The sequence below is a fragment of the Watersipora subatra genome, chromosome 8 (assembly GCF_963576615.1).
Source record: "Watersipora subatra chromosome 8, tzWatSuba1.1, whole genome shotgun sequence".
NCBI lineage: Eukaryota > Metazoa > Bryozoa > Gymnolaemata > Cheilostomatida > Watersiporidae > Watersipora > Watersipora subatra.
In genome coordinates this window covers 43928657-43946027 of record NC_088715.1, presented here as the reverse complement: position 1 = coordinate 43946027, position 17371 = coordinate 43928657, and the positions used below count along the sequence as shown (strand labels likewise).

At 38.3% G+C, this 17371-nt stretch overlaps 1 long non-coding RNA gene across 2 annotated transcripts in view; it reads right to left on the bottom strand.

Annotated features, from left to right (window-relative positions):
* Positions 1-2558: 2558 nt before the first annotated feature.
* The window catches only part of LOC137401590 (uncharacterized), a 38431-nt gene continuing 23618 nt past the window's right edge, over positions 2559-17371 (bottom strand). The window contains exons 3-4 of one of the 2 annotated variants that reach the window (XR_010979360.1): positions 7602-7732; positions 2559-2750 (exon numbers count right to left, since the gene is read on the bottom strand). This is a non-coding gene — a long non-coding RNA (uncharacterized lncRNA). The remainder of the gene's footprint in view (positions 2751-7601; positions 7733-17371) is intronic. The other variant, XR_010979361.1, reaches the window with a different exon arrangement.

Below are 17371 nucleotides of genomic sequence, written 5' to 3'. Positions count from 1 at the left end.
CATTTGATAGATTATTATTATAACACTTATCAATTTACATATAACATTGTTTGATAGCCTTATTACAGCAATCTGAACTCAGGTTACAATAAATTTACTTTTACATACTTAATACTTTGTTTATTTAATAATGTATTTACTTTTGCATACCAGCATGCAAGTCGGAGGTCAGTTATCCTTCTTAGTTTCCTTGCCTCCATAAGGCCTAAAGTCGCACTGCCCGAAGGAACATGCAAATTATGTTGAAATTCGATTCATCCGTGGAAAGTTAAAATTTATTTTCTCAACATCTTGACGAGGCGTTTGAAAAATACAATGCCACCCTGTATTTAAACTACCTCTGAAAAATCGCCACTCAAGGGGAAGGTTGAACAATAGAGCGCCATGGCGGTCAAATAGTAATAATAATAGTAATAATTGCTGTTGATTAGCCTGATGCCAAATGCCTCTGTTCAACTAATATGATAATTTGGCTACCTTTATTGTCTCACAAACTGCTTTTTATCAAAGGGTAATTCTAAAATTATGATTTATGCAAACATGCGCGGGAGAACTTTTGAATTTAATAAGTTCAGGGGTTTCATGCGCTAAACACAGATCCATGAAAGATAAGAAAATACGAGTCATTCTCAGAAAATTGCGACCCTTGACTGCAAGAGATGGGATACATTGACTTTTTAATTGCACACAATTTCTATGGCATAATTGGTTTGGAATTGTTTGTATGAATCAGATCATTTGCTGTATCTACGTTATTCATATTGTAGATATCGAACTTAATCTAGAACCAGAGATTCCTACAGTCAACACCCACAGTCATGAAGGTAAATATGGTATTAGTTCATTGTATTAGTTCAATCTGTGCTTTCAGCAAAGCGTTAAACACTCCTGTAGTAGGACACTGGTGATATTAAAACATAATGGGAGTACATTTTTTACAATCACCTTTCTCCCAGGTTAGGCACAGGATAGCATTCTGAGCATTCTTCATTTTCCCATTTTCATTTATTTCAGGTTAGCCACAAGATAACTTTTTAACTTACACCTTTGACAAATGATAACATTTGCAGAATATTCATCACTCTGCTTGATTTCCATGCTGGGTGCCTACTCACTCCTCTATTCCCAATAGTCTGGTTGCCACACACCATTATTGTGTCAACAGGTGGCTAAGAATGACGTCCATTGTAGCTTACTACTTTTAGCATCTTTTTAGCTCAGTAGTTATGTAATAATCAGTGCCCTACCACTCTTTCAGTTGATAAGCTGGGTATAATTAGCTATTCAATAAACAAAAAAAATTTGACACGGGGTAATTTGGCAAATCGGCAAATAATATCGGTATACCCAAGTCTGTATTATTCAATACAGGGAGTTTGGATACTGTTTCGATTCGTGCCACATATCACATGGCATCCGATGTCACTTCACTTCCTGTCTGATATTAATACAATGGATGTCATCGATGAAGATATATATATTACTTTGCATTTACTTGCTTGCTAGTTTGCACCTACCTTTTTTCAGACAAAGAGATAGGCATCAGATAGGGAGAGAACATTGGGTACATCCTATGAACGCGACTAGGGATGAAGACAGTGTCAGGTTGAGGATTGACAGACTATGTAACTATCCTGATAGATTTCACTCTTACTTCAGAATGAGACCTAATGCTTTCAATCACATCCTGCAGACAACTTACCATCGTATTCGGAAAAAAAAGATACAAACACTAGGAAAGTGATTGATCCAAGAGCAAGGTGGTACGTGACCCTTCAGTACCTTGCCACAGGCACCAGCTACAACGTGATAGCCACCCACTATGCACTAGGCAGATCAACAGTCAGCGGAATTATTCAAGACACTTGTCAAGCCATTGTAGATATAGTGGGTACCTTTTATCTCAAACCACCTACCTCTCATGTTGAATGGTGCAAGATAGCAGACAAGTGCAATATACTTTAAACATAAGTTGTTGTTTTAACCTATTTGCAGGCACCCGAACATTGTTTTAACCTTTTATCATCATAAATTGATTTCTTGTTTGCTTATTGTCATTTTTGTTGAATTTTGGACTTTGTTAGCCATCAAAAATATGCCGTTGTAAAAAAACGCTCGTTTTTGCAATACTCACTGAGCGAAACACTGGGAAATAGTTATCTGAGGAATTGGTGTGAAACATTTTTATTTCTATTTACCCGTATCATAAAAACGTGATACCTGTATTCGACAATGTAAATGAGAGTATATCCGTGATTTTGTTTAAATCGATTTGTGAAAAGTCAATTCGCCCTAGCGGTCTTAAAAAGCCCCAAAAACTCGCTTGCGAAACTAGGTAACTTTGACCAATATATTAGTGATCAAATCATTGTTTGGAAACTGGAACGGGTTGATTACATCTTGGAGGAAGATTACCAGATTACATATATATGTAAGATACCTGTATCTTGACTATGACCTAGTTTCATCTTGCTTCTGCCTAGCTGCGGTTTCTACATACCGATGTCGGAACAACTCTCATGTCAGAGCTACATATCTTTTATACATTAAGTTGTTATTTTACTATACGCAAAAGATAAGAACGTAACACTTTTCTATAACATTTCATCATTTGACATTTGAAAATTACTACAAGACCAACATCTTTTCCTGCCAAGGCTGTCTGTGTCACCATTCGTATTAGCCTCCATAAACATTTCAACTACGCTAATGATCGGTCCGCATCCGCTTGCTTATCTTTGTCTGTGCGCCTGGAACAAAATTAATTGTGTAAATATTATTCTGCAACCTTTTTGTATCTTGTGTTTGACTCGTGCCACACATATTTTATGCAAGTCGTACTCTTCTATATAAGGGAACCCCATCTTGTTTGTGAGGAGTCTTTCGTTCAAACATTCATACTGATACTCTTACGCTCATATTTTATTATCCATTCTCGCTAAGTAATATAGATCGTTAAATATGCTGTTCTTAAATATGACCTCTGTCTCATTATCGCAGTATTAAATCTTGTGGTAGAAAAACAGTTCTACAAACTTTGGCTTAAACAGAATAAGCCCCCTAAGGGTAACATTGCTAAGAAGGACATTAGCATCGGGTTCTCACATATATTATGCTATATATAATCATAACAACACCAGAAGGGCACTGGAGCTGTTAATCTTGATTTGCTTTCATGCATTTCTGGGTTTTATGAATCATGGGATTTTCCCAACTGTGTGAGTGCTATCGATGGAAAGCACTTCCTAATAAGATCACCTGATGAAAGTGGGTCTACATATTACAATTACAAAAAGACCCTTTCAATAAACCTGATGGCAGTAGCTGATGCTACTTACAAGTTCCTGATTGTGAACATTGGACAACAGGGATCCACTAGTGATAGCGGTTAGTCTAAGTCTTATGCAGGTAAAAACTAAAGCCACGTATTTTTGATGCACATGTCTGCTAGTTTCAGGGCCACCTCACCTCCATGCACAAAGTATGCATCTTAGCAACTTTATTTATGAATCTCTACTAAACACAGATCTCCAGAAATTTGTAAACAAATGATATTTTGGCTTCATTGCAGGTGTCTGGGATCTTTAAAATTTCGGAAGCGCCTGGAGTGAGAATAGAGTCAATACCCCACCTCCAAACAACTTACCTGAAATCAACCAAGAAACTGCTTATGTGATGGTAGGGGTTGAAGCCTTTCCTCTCCAGGCAAACCTGATGAGACCATTCCCAGGTAATCCATCTAAACAGTAGGTGTAAAAAAGTTCGATTTCGCGCACCTCATCTTCTATTGAAAACGGTAAGGGGGATAGAACCTAGCACCCATAAACTGAAAATCTGCCATATATGCGGACAAAGGCAATAGCTGGTGCTAGCAAAATCATTGCTCATTAATTAGTAATGCTGATTAAACATGATTATATGTTTTACTGTGCAGGTAGAGAGGCGAAGAATGACATGCCCAAAAGAAGGTACAACTATCGGCTATCCCGTGCACGAAGGGTCATTGAAAATGCATTCGGAATACTATCCACCAAGTGGAGATTTCTATATGTTCCAATTCATGCACCACCTGAGAATTTTACATGCATGGTGCATGCTATATGTATTCTTCACAGCTAATTAATAAGTTTGAAAGACAATGAGTATGCACCAGCTGGTTATGGGGACACCGCGCTACAGAATGGTGAGATAGCTCAGGAATTATGGCAAGACTCAGGAATTATGACAATCAGCTCGTCAGTGTAGACCCTCTTGCTGGTCGTAACTGGGCAGAAGCTGACACTAACACCAAACAGAAATATGTTGCATGGTTTTTTAATCGAGGTGTTCGGGATTGGCAGGATCGACTTCTTATGAAAATAAACTGATGTGCCTGATGCTACTAGGCAATCTATTATTATACATACAATACTTAATCTACTGAAAGCCTAACAACTTCGTTTCTGTCTTGAGTTGAGCATACAATTTATTTCTCTAGTTTACAATAAAATGAGACAGATTGTCAAAATAAAATTTGAGCATAATATGAATCTTAATGAACATATTGAACTTGGTAAAGTTCCATTGCCCGGGAACGTGGTGTGCGGGGTACAGTATATACCAAATAACTCACAAAAAACCAATTTGATTAGTGCAAATAAAAAGACCCCACTAAACAAGGGTTCTCTTTATTTAGAAGTTTTCATACAAATCGCATTGCATAAAAAGTATTGGTCTTGTAAAAGACTGTGTGGATGCTAATTTTGATTAACTTGGCTGTGCAGAAGAGGTTTTGAGGTCAGAAGCCAATGCAGAAGATGGCTTCTGACATGAACGAACAGTCAGAAGAGTATGAAATGAGTAAAAAAATGAAAAAAGGGTTGAAAATTAGTGAAATAATGAATTTTCCATTTTATAAGCTTGGCAGGCCGGTCTTTTTCGAGTCTTTACGCAAACCAGAGGCATAGAGGGAAAAGTTGGTAATGGTAACCCAAGAGATCAGGTACGGAGTATACTGTTAACAGTAAATTTACACAGTTTTGAGACAACCAGTATGGCCGGTGAGCCCAGAAAAACCGATCCCAGTTTCGAAAAACCCCTGGCGAGACGAAATGACTCGGGAAGCTGGATTGTTATGGAAACTTGGTGCTTCTAAAAGTAACATGAGCCAATCCACACAAACAAGGTGTAGGAATACAATAACATCATGAAAGTACTGAGACAAACAGTCATCTTTAGAAATTAATCGCCACCGTGGATCGCCACCAAGCCATCTCTACTTGATCCACTTCTCACCATGCAGCATTTTACTGTGGCGATATGCATTCTCAGCAGCAAGGTAAGCCTAACAATCAACTCGAACATATGCTGAGCTGAGTATCTCCTCCTTAACATTATGTGCCACCAATTTCACAATGGGCGCCAGAGCGGGAAGTTAGGGAGAGCAGGCACGAGCTCACAGGAGACAAATATTCTATCTAGGATAATCTAACTGTCCTCAAGGAGCCCAGCAAAGCATTCTTGCCTGCCAACTCTGTGATTGAATACTGGGATGCTGACCATCCACTTTGAACCTCGCGAATTAGAAACAAAACACTGGACAATTTTTGGCTGACAGCCACTTGTGGGCGGCCAAGGTCATGGCCGACAGTCGCCTCCTTAGCTGAATCCCCAGGATAGAGGAACTATGCAACAAAAGAAACAGAATCATGAGCATGGACCCAGCGATGCGGACCCTGCTGATAGCGCCCAGTAGCTGTTTATTGGAGCTCTTCACGGTCTCTAATGAAGAGAAAAGTGCGAGAGATGCCCACCGACAAGCAATGTGGCTGAACAATCCACAGCTTGGCTGACTTCAGCCCTACCTGGTCAGCAAGCATATGATTCGGCTCTACCAGGCTGAGAGAGAGAAGTGGCTCCTAGAAAGACTACTCGACACTGCCTGATTAAGTAGAGGATTAGCCCGCCCAATTGAGGAAACTGGCCAGGTTTCAAAAAATAAATGCTGAATATCTAATATGTAAAAGCGTTGTCAAGACCCAACAAGCACAGGGAAATCGCAATGCATATAGTTGTGTGTGCATGTTGCATACCACTCATTATGAAAATATATTGTACAAATGTATTTATTGATACTCGAATAACTTTGTTCTTTTGTGAAACTTTAGCTAACTATTATTTATCTGTCTATCAACGTTTTAATATACATGTATTTCTTTTCAATGTTTTATTTTATTTGACTTATTGCAAGTTGAGTTTTTGTTCCTCATTTTACGAGTGGATTTCATTTATAACTAGGTAGGTTTTCACAATGACTGGGCTGTATGAACATTGATTTGACTTATTCTAGTTTTATGTTATTAGTTTATTTAGATTAACTAATAACTCCATCCAATGTCCGTCGAGGAAGATTTGCCATCGAAAGCCGAGACAGACTCGGATGGATTAACTAACAGTCTCTATCCAACCGGTCAGTTAGATAGTGTTGCAAAACTCTATAGATAATAAGGATTTCTTTAAAGGATTTTTGCGTTATGTGTTTGTGTCGTCCATACCCATTTCCTCATTAGTCATGCTACTATCTATTGTCAAGTTCTCAGAACCCATTCCTTGTTTATCAATGTTATTGTGTAACCATGCTTAATTTTGTCAATTCCTCTGCTATTATTTCCTCAACAGTCATCTCCTTTGTGAGCTTGCATACCATTATTTCATTTCTAGTCATGTCTACTATAGTTAATTCTCCTGTATAGATTTTAAAATGCTGTATCATAGCTAGACGCTGTTTGTGTGATGTTTTAGCCCGTTGACTGTCACATTGCACCTCACTGTCACTTTTCTTAGCTCAAAAACAAGACGTTTTGTTTTGGCTCTTGCTCCCATCTGTTATTACTTGTTCTAGCTAGCTCAAACTAACACTCTATCATTAGAAATGTCCATGTCTGCTATAACCATGTGTGTAATAGTCAGAGTGTATCATAACTACCTACCAATTTATTGTGATGCTTCAACCTGTCCATTCCAAGCAAACATTTCTTTTTCTGCTTGTCCATATAATCTGCATCAGACTGCTGACTTTGTATATGCATGTTGCGCAATCGTTTAATAGCTGACGCTGCATTGTGCAATAGTTAAATGGCTGATGTAGTTTGCGCAATCCATGGTTGAGTCATACAATTTCTTATTAACACAGGTCACTTACGCAGTTATTACGCAATATTCTATTTTAAGCAACTGACTAATAATGCTGTTTTTCTGGAAATTACTGGAATAATGTTTTTAATATATACGGGCTGAGATGCTGCTGGATTCATTCATTCATTATTCACTTGCAGTAAAGGCAACGTCTAATGAAAAGTTTGAATCCTCTCTTATAGACCTGTACAAGGGGTCGTATATAAGAACTTGGGGTGTCACCGCATCTGCTGTGTGACACTTGTCATAATACCTCGCCTAAATATAACAGCGTTTGTAGGTTGTAAATTATATATTGCATTGTAGATATCGAAATTAAAGTAGAACCTGATGTTTGGTCAGTCAACACAGACAGTGATCAAAGAATCATCTCAGTAAATTTTTTTGCATAGTATCCATGACAACTTGTTGTATAACAAGAAACCCACCATACCATGATCTTCAGATAAATAAAGTCATTGCAGTAGCTCCAGAAGTGAAAACAGAGCCAGGATGGGATAATGGTGCTGATCTCTACCCAAATGATCAGTTAAGAACTTGTCAAATACTGTATATGGGCCTGTCCATAAATAAAGGGATTTGTAGCAAAAAATTAAAGTATGAGCTTGTCTTTTTAACGAAACTTGTTCTAGACTAAATATATTTATTATTGAAAAAAACCGTTTCGAGATATGTTAAATCAACTTTGATATATCATTGGTTGAACTTTGGGTCAGCATACATGCAATTTTTGCTCATTTAAAGCAGGTTTAGTAATTTACAAGGTGCATCCAAATCAATACATTGTTAATGCAAGTTCTTGAATTATACTATAATTAGTTGACCAATAATGAACAATTTTTAAAAGTCTCAAGATACTCTGCTCAATCGATAGACCACAGCGGTCTTTACAAAACTACATTTAACCAATGTCCCGCGAGTAACCAGAAAGGTTGAAAAGTTTCTATAGCCAGCACAATAATGGCAGCAAGACAAAACCTTTTGAAATTCTCTGTTTCTGCATTAAGCCCAACAAATGCCCACAAACACTTTTGCTCCCAGCCTCTTGGATAACAAGATAATTGGTGACTCGCGGGACAAGGGTAACAACTCTTCTCCAGACCATTTACATGGTGGGATATTCATTTTGTTGAGGGAAAATAAAGAAACACACATTCTCTTATTATTCAAAACACCATGTTATTGTATTATTTTGGTAGCTCACCAACTCTAGACTAGCTCTAGACTCCAGGTTGAATTTTCCCTTTCATGTTCCACTCGGTAGCAGTCGTTAAAGGTGATTATCATTGTTACCACTTAGTGAGTGAAGGTATTATAGACTAATCCCCTAATATATTAATTTGCTTTCTCACTCACTTTTAAACAATGGAGCTTCTCAATTATAATGAGTATAAAAGTTGGTGTTAACAATCGATATACTCAGTTTATGAATTATACCGTAATTGTGACGTCTGCTGCTGAGAAAGCTAGAGAGTACAGGGCTAGGTTGAACGAAAATCCAAAAAACTGGGAACAATATGAACAGAAACAGCGTGAGCTGTCAAATCGGTGTAAAGCTCAAAAGAATGGATTAATGACGGACGAACAAAAACAAACTTACAAAGAATACGAGAGAAATCGCGAGAGAGCAGAGAGACCGAAAAAAGCCTTTGATAGTAGACTCCTGGTAAGTTGGCGGAATAAACGGTTTTATAGTATTTATACCAGTAAACCTCCTTTGACCAAGCAAAAACCTTTAAAAGTGGAATTACTTTTGTAGGTGAAGCTTCATTTAAGACGCCACAGTCTGAGGGTAAAGCAGTAAGGCGTCTGAAACGAAATTTACCCAATAGTCCAAGAAAAAAAGTACGAGTAGTTCAGAAGTTGGCGATGGAGTTGGGTTTAGAGTTCGACATAGCAACCACCAGCAAGAATGGCAGAGGTCGCCCGGGGCTTGGTCCAGAGCAAATAGAGAAAGTTGTCAAGTTCTACAACCAAAATGATGTTCCCAGACTGACACCCGGAATGCGGGACTGCAAAAAGGTTGACCGTAAACTGGTGCAGAAAAGACATTTGTACACCAATATCACAGAGACAAGCGCTATATTTGTTGAGGATAACGCCATAGATCTAAGTAGATCTAGATTTGCTGCTTTAAAACCTGCTTCTGAAACATTTTACCGTTAGATGATATGCTAGTGAACGTGTGTGTTTGCTCTATTCATGAAAATGTTCTGTCGCTAGTTACTCCTTTGAAACTTGATGATAGGCTGCCTTTATCAGGTCGTACTATCATTGATGCCGTTTGCTGTAGTAGAAGCAATGAGTTGTGCATGAAAATGTCTAAAGACCGTAGTTGTAGAGAATGTGGAAATATTAGGGATTTTTATGCCGATCATGGGATAGATATGGACAAGAACGTAGCTTGGAGTCAGTGGGAGATAGTAGAGAAAAAGCAGCAAAAAATTAAGCACAGGGGCACTGTCAATGAGGTAATATCACTGCTGAGTAAACAGTGGCCAGCATTTCTGACACATTGTTTGGTCAAAGACAAATAAGCTGCCAAACTTGAGCTGTCAAAGTCTTGCATATATGACACAACTGTAGTTGTGCAGCTTGATTTTTCAGAAAATTACCAAACCTTTTATAAGGATGAAATTCAATTAGCACACTTTTCGTACAACCAAGTTACAATATTTACCTGCTGTGTATGGACAAAATCTGGTGTCAGGAGCAACTGCCTAATCTCAGATTATCTATCGCATGGTAAATGTGCTGTTTATGTGTTTCTCTTAAAGCTGTTGGCATGATCAAGGATGAAATTCCGAATTTGCAGACCATCACTGTGTTTTCGGATGGATCAGCAGCACAATTTAAACAGCGGTTCTTATTATCAAATTTGAACTGGTACAAAACTGTGTTTAAGCTGCAAAGGCTGGAGTGGAATTTTTTTGCAACCTTGCATGGAAAGGGTCCAGTCGACGGCTAACGAGGGAGTGTCAAACATTCAGCGAGAAGGGCAGTAACTAGCAGAAAGTCGGTGGTTACAAATGCCGAAAAGTTCAAGGGGGCTGTCAAATAGTCTTAAGGTTTCGATCATTGTAGTAAAACCTCAGGAAATAGAAAGTCAAAAAATAATTTTGGATAAACGGTGGAAGGGCATTACGACGATGAGTGGCACATAAGTCCACCATGTTGTAGCTTTGCGTCCAGCTACTATGGAGCATAGCAAGTTTGCGGGGGCTGAAACGTTGTCTGTTCACGACTTTTCAGGTAACAAAAATACCCCTTTTAGTAGTGCTGACGTTTCTGCTGACACGGTAAACGATCAAAAAACGAAACCAATCTCACCTAAATTTGGTGATTATGTTTTGGCAAAATTGGTTGGAAAAAGATCGACACAATTTTATGTGGCAATTGTCGAGACAGTGGACAGGAAAATTGGGGAATTCGAACTAAAATTCTTTAGGCAAGTTAAGCCATCTGGGCATGTTTTTGTACCTAAGACCAATAATAAGTCATGGCTACCTGCGACCGATATCTCCAAGCTAATTTCGTGCCCGACTATCGATGGTAGAGAGAGAGAAATATACATTTGTTGTAGATTTAGGTGTAGCAGAATAATTGTGAATTATGCTATAGAGATGGATTTTTGTTGTATCGAACCAAAGTGGGATAGTAAGCATACATACCATTAGTGTAAATTTGTTTAGCAAACTTAGTTTTTAGACCTACTGTATCACATTTAAACAATAAAAATAGCATTATAATCAAAAGAACAATGTGTTTTGTTTCGATATTCATATACTAAGATTTAAGCAAACTTCTGCACTATTTCTATGAGATTATTTGACAACTTTTTGAATGTGTCATATTTGTCCCGCAAGTCACTGTCCCGCGAGTAACCAATTCTACTGCGTATGCCGGCTCAGGCAATGCATTGTTGGCGATTCTTCTGGGTGTTTTAGATTCACCACACAGTCAGGCAAATATTTGCTTTTTTTGCATTGTGGAACCAATGATACCTCACAGAGTTATTGGTTTTATAATTATGTCTTCACTCTACCATTTTCTCTGATGCCCCACGAGTCACCTACTCTTTGCTTGCTGAAACCTTTTGGGTACACCCTACCATAAAAAGTTATAAACATTCTGAAAGCGAACATATAGTTCTTTCTGGTGAACATAAAATTACTGCTCTAAATCATATTGGATTCAAAATACAGATGCAAAAGCTTGCGAATGTCTCGCGAGTTATTTATGGACACGCCCACATATAGCTTTTCTAATGTAATAATGTCCGTTGCTAACCTAACGGGGACAAAAATAGGATGCTCCAGATAGGTTCACCATGGAATCATTTCATCATGATTTTATAATGCTGACTTATATAAGATGCTGTGCCTTTTTTGAACATGTCATTCGCAATTGAGCCGATTTGTGCAGTGGGGGTAACAATGGCATCTTCAACAAAACAAACCATTCCCGGAGTTACAATGGAAGCCTAACAAAGTAAATGAAATAGAAACAAATCTACAAAAGAATTCCAAGATGAGTGGACCCTGGAATATGCATTCATTTCTAGGCATGGCAAACTGCAATGTCTATTGTGCCAGGAAACGATCTCCACTAACAAGACGAACAACAAACGACATGCGACGAAGCACAGAGGGTTTACTGCAACATTTCCACTGGGACCTTCAGCTTGACATCAAAACCTAGATCAATTTCAAAAATCACTCCCTTCTTCAGAAAATATGCTAGTTTCTTTCACAGCTACTGATAAACACACTACAGAAACTTCTCTACGAGTTTCAAAGATTTTAGCAAAAGCAATGCTTCCATATTCTCACGCTGAGATTGTAAAATAATGCATGGTTGAGGCTATGGAGACACTTTTTCCAGATAAGCGTGATGTGGTTGATGAAGTCGAGGCAATACCACTTTCTAGGAAAACTGCAACTGGTAGAATTGAAAGCATTAATGATCATCTCAGAATGACTTTGCTAACCCATATAGACCAGGCGGATTACTTTTCAATTCCCATTGATGAATCTACTGATATAATGGATGTAGCTCAATTAGCAGTCTTCATAAGGTATGTAGGCTGCTGTGTGTGCACCAACAACTGGTAATCATTTTACTATGAATTTGCAAGCTGAAGACATAAAAATGCATTTTAAAAGACAGTAAAAGGTGAACACAAACCCAAGTAAAAAATGTTGCACTTATTTTATGATATTTGTTTCAAAGTGACTAACCCACACATTTACACTACATGTTTCTTCATGAAGTATCAGTATGTTTCTTTATAAAGCATAGTATTATGGTTTAGTCATATACCCTGTGTTGCAGATTATTTGATGGTGAAGAAATGAAGGAGGAGCTTCTTACTTTGGTTGGATTAGAAGGAGAAACCTTTGGTCAGGCTACCTATGATGCCCTTGTTAAAAGACTTGACAATATGAAGATACCTCTCCACAAACGCATATCTGTAACAACAGATGGCGCACCAGCCATGGTTGGAAGGGATCAAGGGCTTTTAGCTAGATTGAAGAAGGATATGCCATTAATGCTAGCATTCCATTGCATCATCCACCACACTGTTATATGCGGACAATTAAATGATCACTTTTAACAACTAATGTGTAAGGCTATGAAGATGATCAACTTTTTCAGAGGTCAATCAGCTCTCAGACACAGAAATTTAAGGAAGTTTCTCAAAGAAAGCGATGCCACTTGTGAAGATTTACTAACATACAATAACATTAGATGGCCATGTAAGGGAAATGCTCTGTCGAGGTTGTGGAGTATTCGTCAGGAGCTAACCTCATTTCTAAATACATGCACAAGCCTGAATGCAAGACAGTTTCAAGAGATGATGAGCTCTTCTAACGATGAGTGACCTTGCCTTCCTTGTTGACATCTGTGGCCATTTGAATGATTTGAACCTCAAGCTTCAAGGGGAGAAAAAAACTATCATTAATACACTACCAGCTGTTCAATTCTTCTCCCATAAATTGGAGTTGTTTCTGGAGGATGTGCAAGGTGATATGCTTCACTTTACTACTCTAACAGCTTTTTGTAGATGACGATGAAAAAATGGCGTCTTGTAAAGCCGAGTACACTGACTTTATAGAAAAACTGCAACAAGAGTTTAGCAATCGACTTAGTCAGTTTCAATCTTTGAAACATCACACAAATCATAAAAGCACCTCATAAGGCAAAGCCTAATGGAGAGTGGGTTACTGAGTTGCCATTCAAAAGTGTTAATGTCTTATCTCTGCAACTGGAGTTGTGTAACCTCAAAGGTACAGATATAAATTAAATTGAGGAAGGGTTCTACTTGAAAGCTTTAACAAAGGCTGAATATCCACAGCTTGCTCAACAAGGAAGATGGCTGTACACTGTGTTTGCTGTCTCATATACATGTATATGTGAATCAGCATTTTCTTACATGAATAATATCAAGAGCAAGTTGAGATCCACTTTGACCCAAGATCACTTGTGTCAGCTCCAAAGAATAGCATGCTGCAGTAGAGAGCCAGACTACCAAGAGATAATGAGCAGCCATAAAAAATTCCATGTATCTGACTAAGCTTTAAGTTATACAAAGCTCTTTAGGCTCACTTCAAAATTATTCAATGTTAATGCAAAAGTGTTTTAATAAATAAATTTCATTACAATACCACTACCAAACTTGTATTATCAGTATGAAATGTTATAATGTAGCTCTTCATAAAATGTTATAGGCTATTGTCACACAAAGTTCTTTCGGCTCACTTCAACATTATTCAATGCTACTGTAAAAGTATTCTGATATATAAATTTTATTACAACCACTACCAAACTTGTATTATAAGTATGAAATGTTATAGGGGAGAGCGGGGTAGGTTGGCCCTATGGGGCAGGTTGGACTATGTCAATTTTGGAAAATATATGTGTGTTTGGAGTTTTCTTCCCATATGAAATATAGGTCAATGAAATTACATCACTTCCTGTCAATGGCTGCCTCTCACATGTGCAAGGGTAAGTGAAATAATGTCAAATCTATAATTTTTGCTCAAAAAGTAACTTTATGAAATATAACTTGTGGTCAGCATATTTTTGAGTGTGTTAATTCTACTTCTGTCATACTCTTAATAAGAGATGTCTAGCATATATTCAACCAAATTCAGATTAAGTTGGGAAGCCAGCAATAATAAAATTTTTGATGGTTGAAATTATGTCCACCAACTTCAGATGGGGCAAGTTGGCCTTTTGAAAAAGGGGCAGGTTGGCCTGTGGGCCAACCTACCCCATCAAGATTGTGAAATGGAAGTAAAGATTATGGCTTGTTTGAATCAGAATTATTCAGTGGAGTACATATCCAAACAGACTCCAGCATAAAATATAGGCATATTTGTTGTAGAAACTTTATACTAGAATTTGACAAGCAATTAATCATGGTTCGAAACTACAAGCGTAAAACAGAACGAGGGGCGACCAAAGAGGACATCACAGCTGCAATTCGGTTTTGGAATGAAGGTGCCTCACTGGACCAGACAGTAAAAACATTTAAAATTCCTGCCACAACCCTTAAAAGGCATAGAAAGAAATTGGGTGAGGGCTATACGCACTGTAAAACTGTAAAAATGGTTTTCAGCGATGCAATGGAGCTGAACTTAGCTAATCATCTTAAAGAGCTAGACCTTCGATTTTATGGTTTGACACCAGTTAAGTGTCGTGAATTGGCTTATGATTACGCCAAGAGCAACAGAGGAGAAGTTACCATGCCTGAGAGTTGGAAAACAAACAAGACCGCTGGTAAAGATTGGCTTGCTGGATTCTTGAAGCGACATAAGCTGTCCATAAGAACTCCGGAGGCCACCTCACTTGCTAGACAGTCCGGATTCAATCGGCCAGCAGTTAGCTTGTTCTTCAACAAACTTAAAGAAGTGACAGATAGGTAAGCAAATCACACCAAAGTAGAAGGCAATGCACTATTACTAACTGACCATAAGAGCCCAATTGAATTTTAAGCCTATATAAATTGTACAATGTTTAACCATGAATATTAATACAGGCTCTTGTTTCTAACTTTATTAAACCATCAACTCATTCATGTAAGGCCTATGGCTACTGTAACTATTTTGTTTCTGAATTGCTATGTTGTATTGTTTTAGGACCCAGATATCGCCTCAAAATATATACAATCTTGATGAAACTCGAGTTACCACCGTGCAAAATCCTGGAAGGGTGGTTAGCCTACTGGGAAAAAAGCAAGTGGGAGCAACTGCTTCTCAAGAGCGTGGGGAGCTCGTGACAATGTGTTGTGCCATAAACGCAATCGGCAATTCTCTGCCGCCATTTTACATATTTCCTAGAGTTAATTTTAAACAGCACTTTCTCAATAGAGCTGCTGCTGGCTCAAAGGGAGTAGCGTGCAAAACCGGGTATATGAATAGCGATATTTTCACAAATGATTACTTACCATTTTTCGTAAGCCATACAAAGCCCACCAGCAGTGAACCAATTCTTTTAATTCTGGACAATCATAGCTCTCATATATCTATCCAGTCAATTGAATTTTGCAAAGAAAACAACGTAATTTTGTTAACTCTCCCACCTCACACCTCTCATAGGCTCCAACCCCTAGATCGCAGTGTATATGGACCTTTGAAACGCTACTTGAATGCAGCGATGGACGATTGGCTGCGATGTCATCCGAGTCGCTACATTTCCATTTATGAAATGGCAGAGCTATCAGGCATAGCATTTACTAAAAGCTTCACAAATTCTAACATTACAGCTGGATTTCGTGCTACTGGTATATACCCCTATAACTCAGATGTATTCGACGACAGTGATTTCTTTCCCGCAGATATAACTGACCAACCTGACCCCAAGGCATGTCCATATGCTGCACAACAACCAAATCTTGAACGTCAACTTGATCCTGAGCGTCAACCTGATCCTGAGTCACAATCTGATGGTAATCCACAACCTTCTACATCTACCCGACAAAGTGTTCCATCAACTAGTAACTGCAGCAATCCAAAGCAACTTGCAGCAACACCAGTGACTAAAAGACAACTGCCAGTTCAGCACATAACCCAAGAACAACTCATGCCCTTGCCGAAAGCCTGCAGTCACCAAAGAAAGTTGAACAGGAAAAAAGTCTCATCAGCAATTCTCACCGACACACCTGAAAAAAATCGAATAGCAGAAAATGCAAAAGCCAGAAGACCGAAACCTCCTGCAAAAAAGCGAAAAAAATCACCAATGCCTGAATCCACCGATGAAGATGATGTTGTATCAATTGATTTAACTGATTCAGAATCTGGAGACGACTTTCTAGAATTGGAATATAATGACCAAGACGTTGGTGACATAACTCAAGGAGCTCACGTGTTGGTAAAATACCCGGCAGGTAGGAAAACAGTATTTTATGCCGGGTGTGTTCTTGAAGTGAAGGATGATGATAAGTTTGAAGTGAACTTTGTACACAAAGTCACCAACAGCAAGAATTGTGCGTTTCAATATCCCGACAAGGAAGACCGCGACTTAGTCAGCAAGGAGGACATCGTTATGAGATTAGGAGATCCGATTTCAACTGGGGGAACAATGAGATCAATTAAAAAGCTCACATTTGACGTTGATTTGAGATATTTCTATGACAATCTTCGCTAACCACCTTTAGTGCAGTATTAACCAAATCATTACACGTTTTCTGTTATTTTTTCTTTTCTTGATTCCCTGGCTGGGATTAGATGATGTGGCAAACATTCTTATTCAGCTGTACTTCAAATAACTGCTTGTATTGCAGTGAATAAATAAATGAATAAACAGTCTTTATTTTTTGTGGTCAAACAAACTTTCTTAACACGTGTTTTGGTACATAATATAAACTAGATAATGAATAGTCCAACCTGCCCCATTGAGAGGTCCAACCTACCCCGTGTGGGGTAGGTTGGACTTCTAATGATATGTTTAAAAAGACTGAATAACTCTTGAAATAACTTTCTCAGAGCTTTTCTAAAGCAGCGCAATGTAGTTAAGAGTTAAAAATGTGGGCATACAAAGAATCATCAGCATCTGATAAAAAACACAGAACCAATAAGAAAAATTCTGAAAAGGGGGCCAACCTACCCCGGTCTCCCCTACTGATACACATATTATGTGGCTCACAAAAATCTTGCAACTGTTAAATTTGGCTCTTTGAGAAAAATCTTTGCCC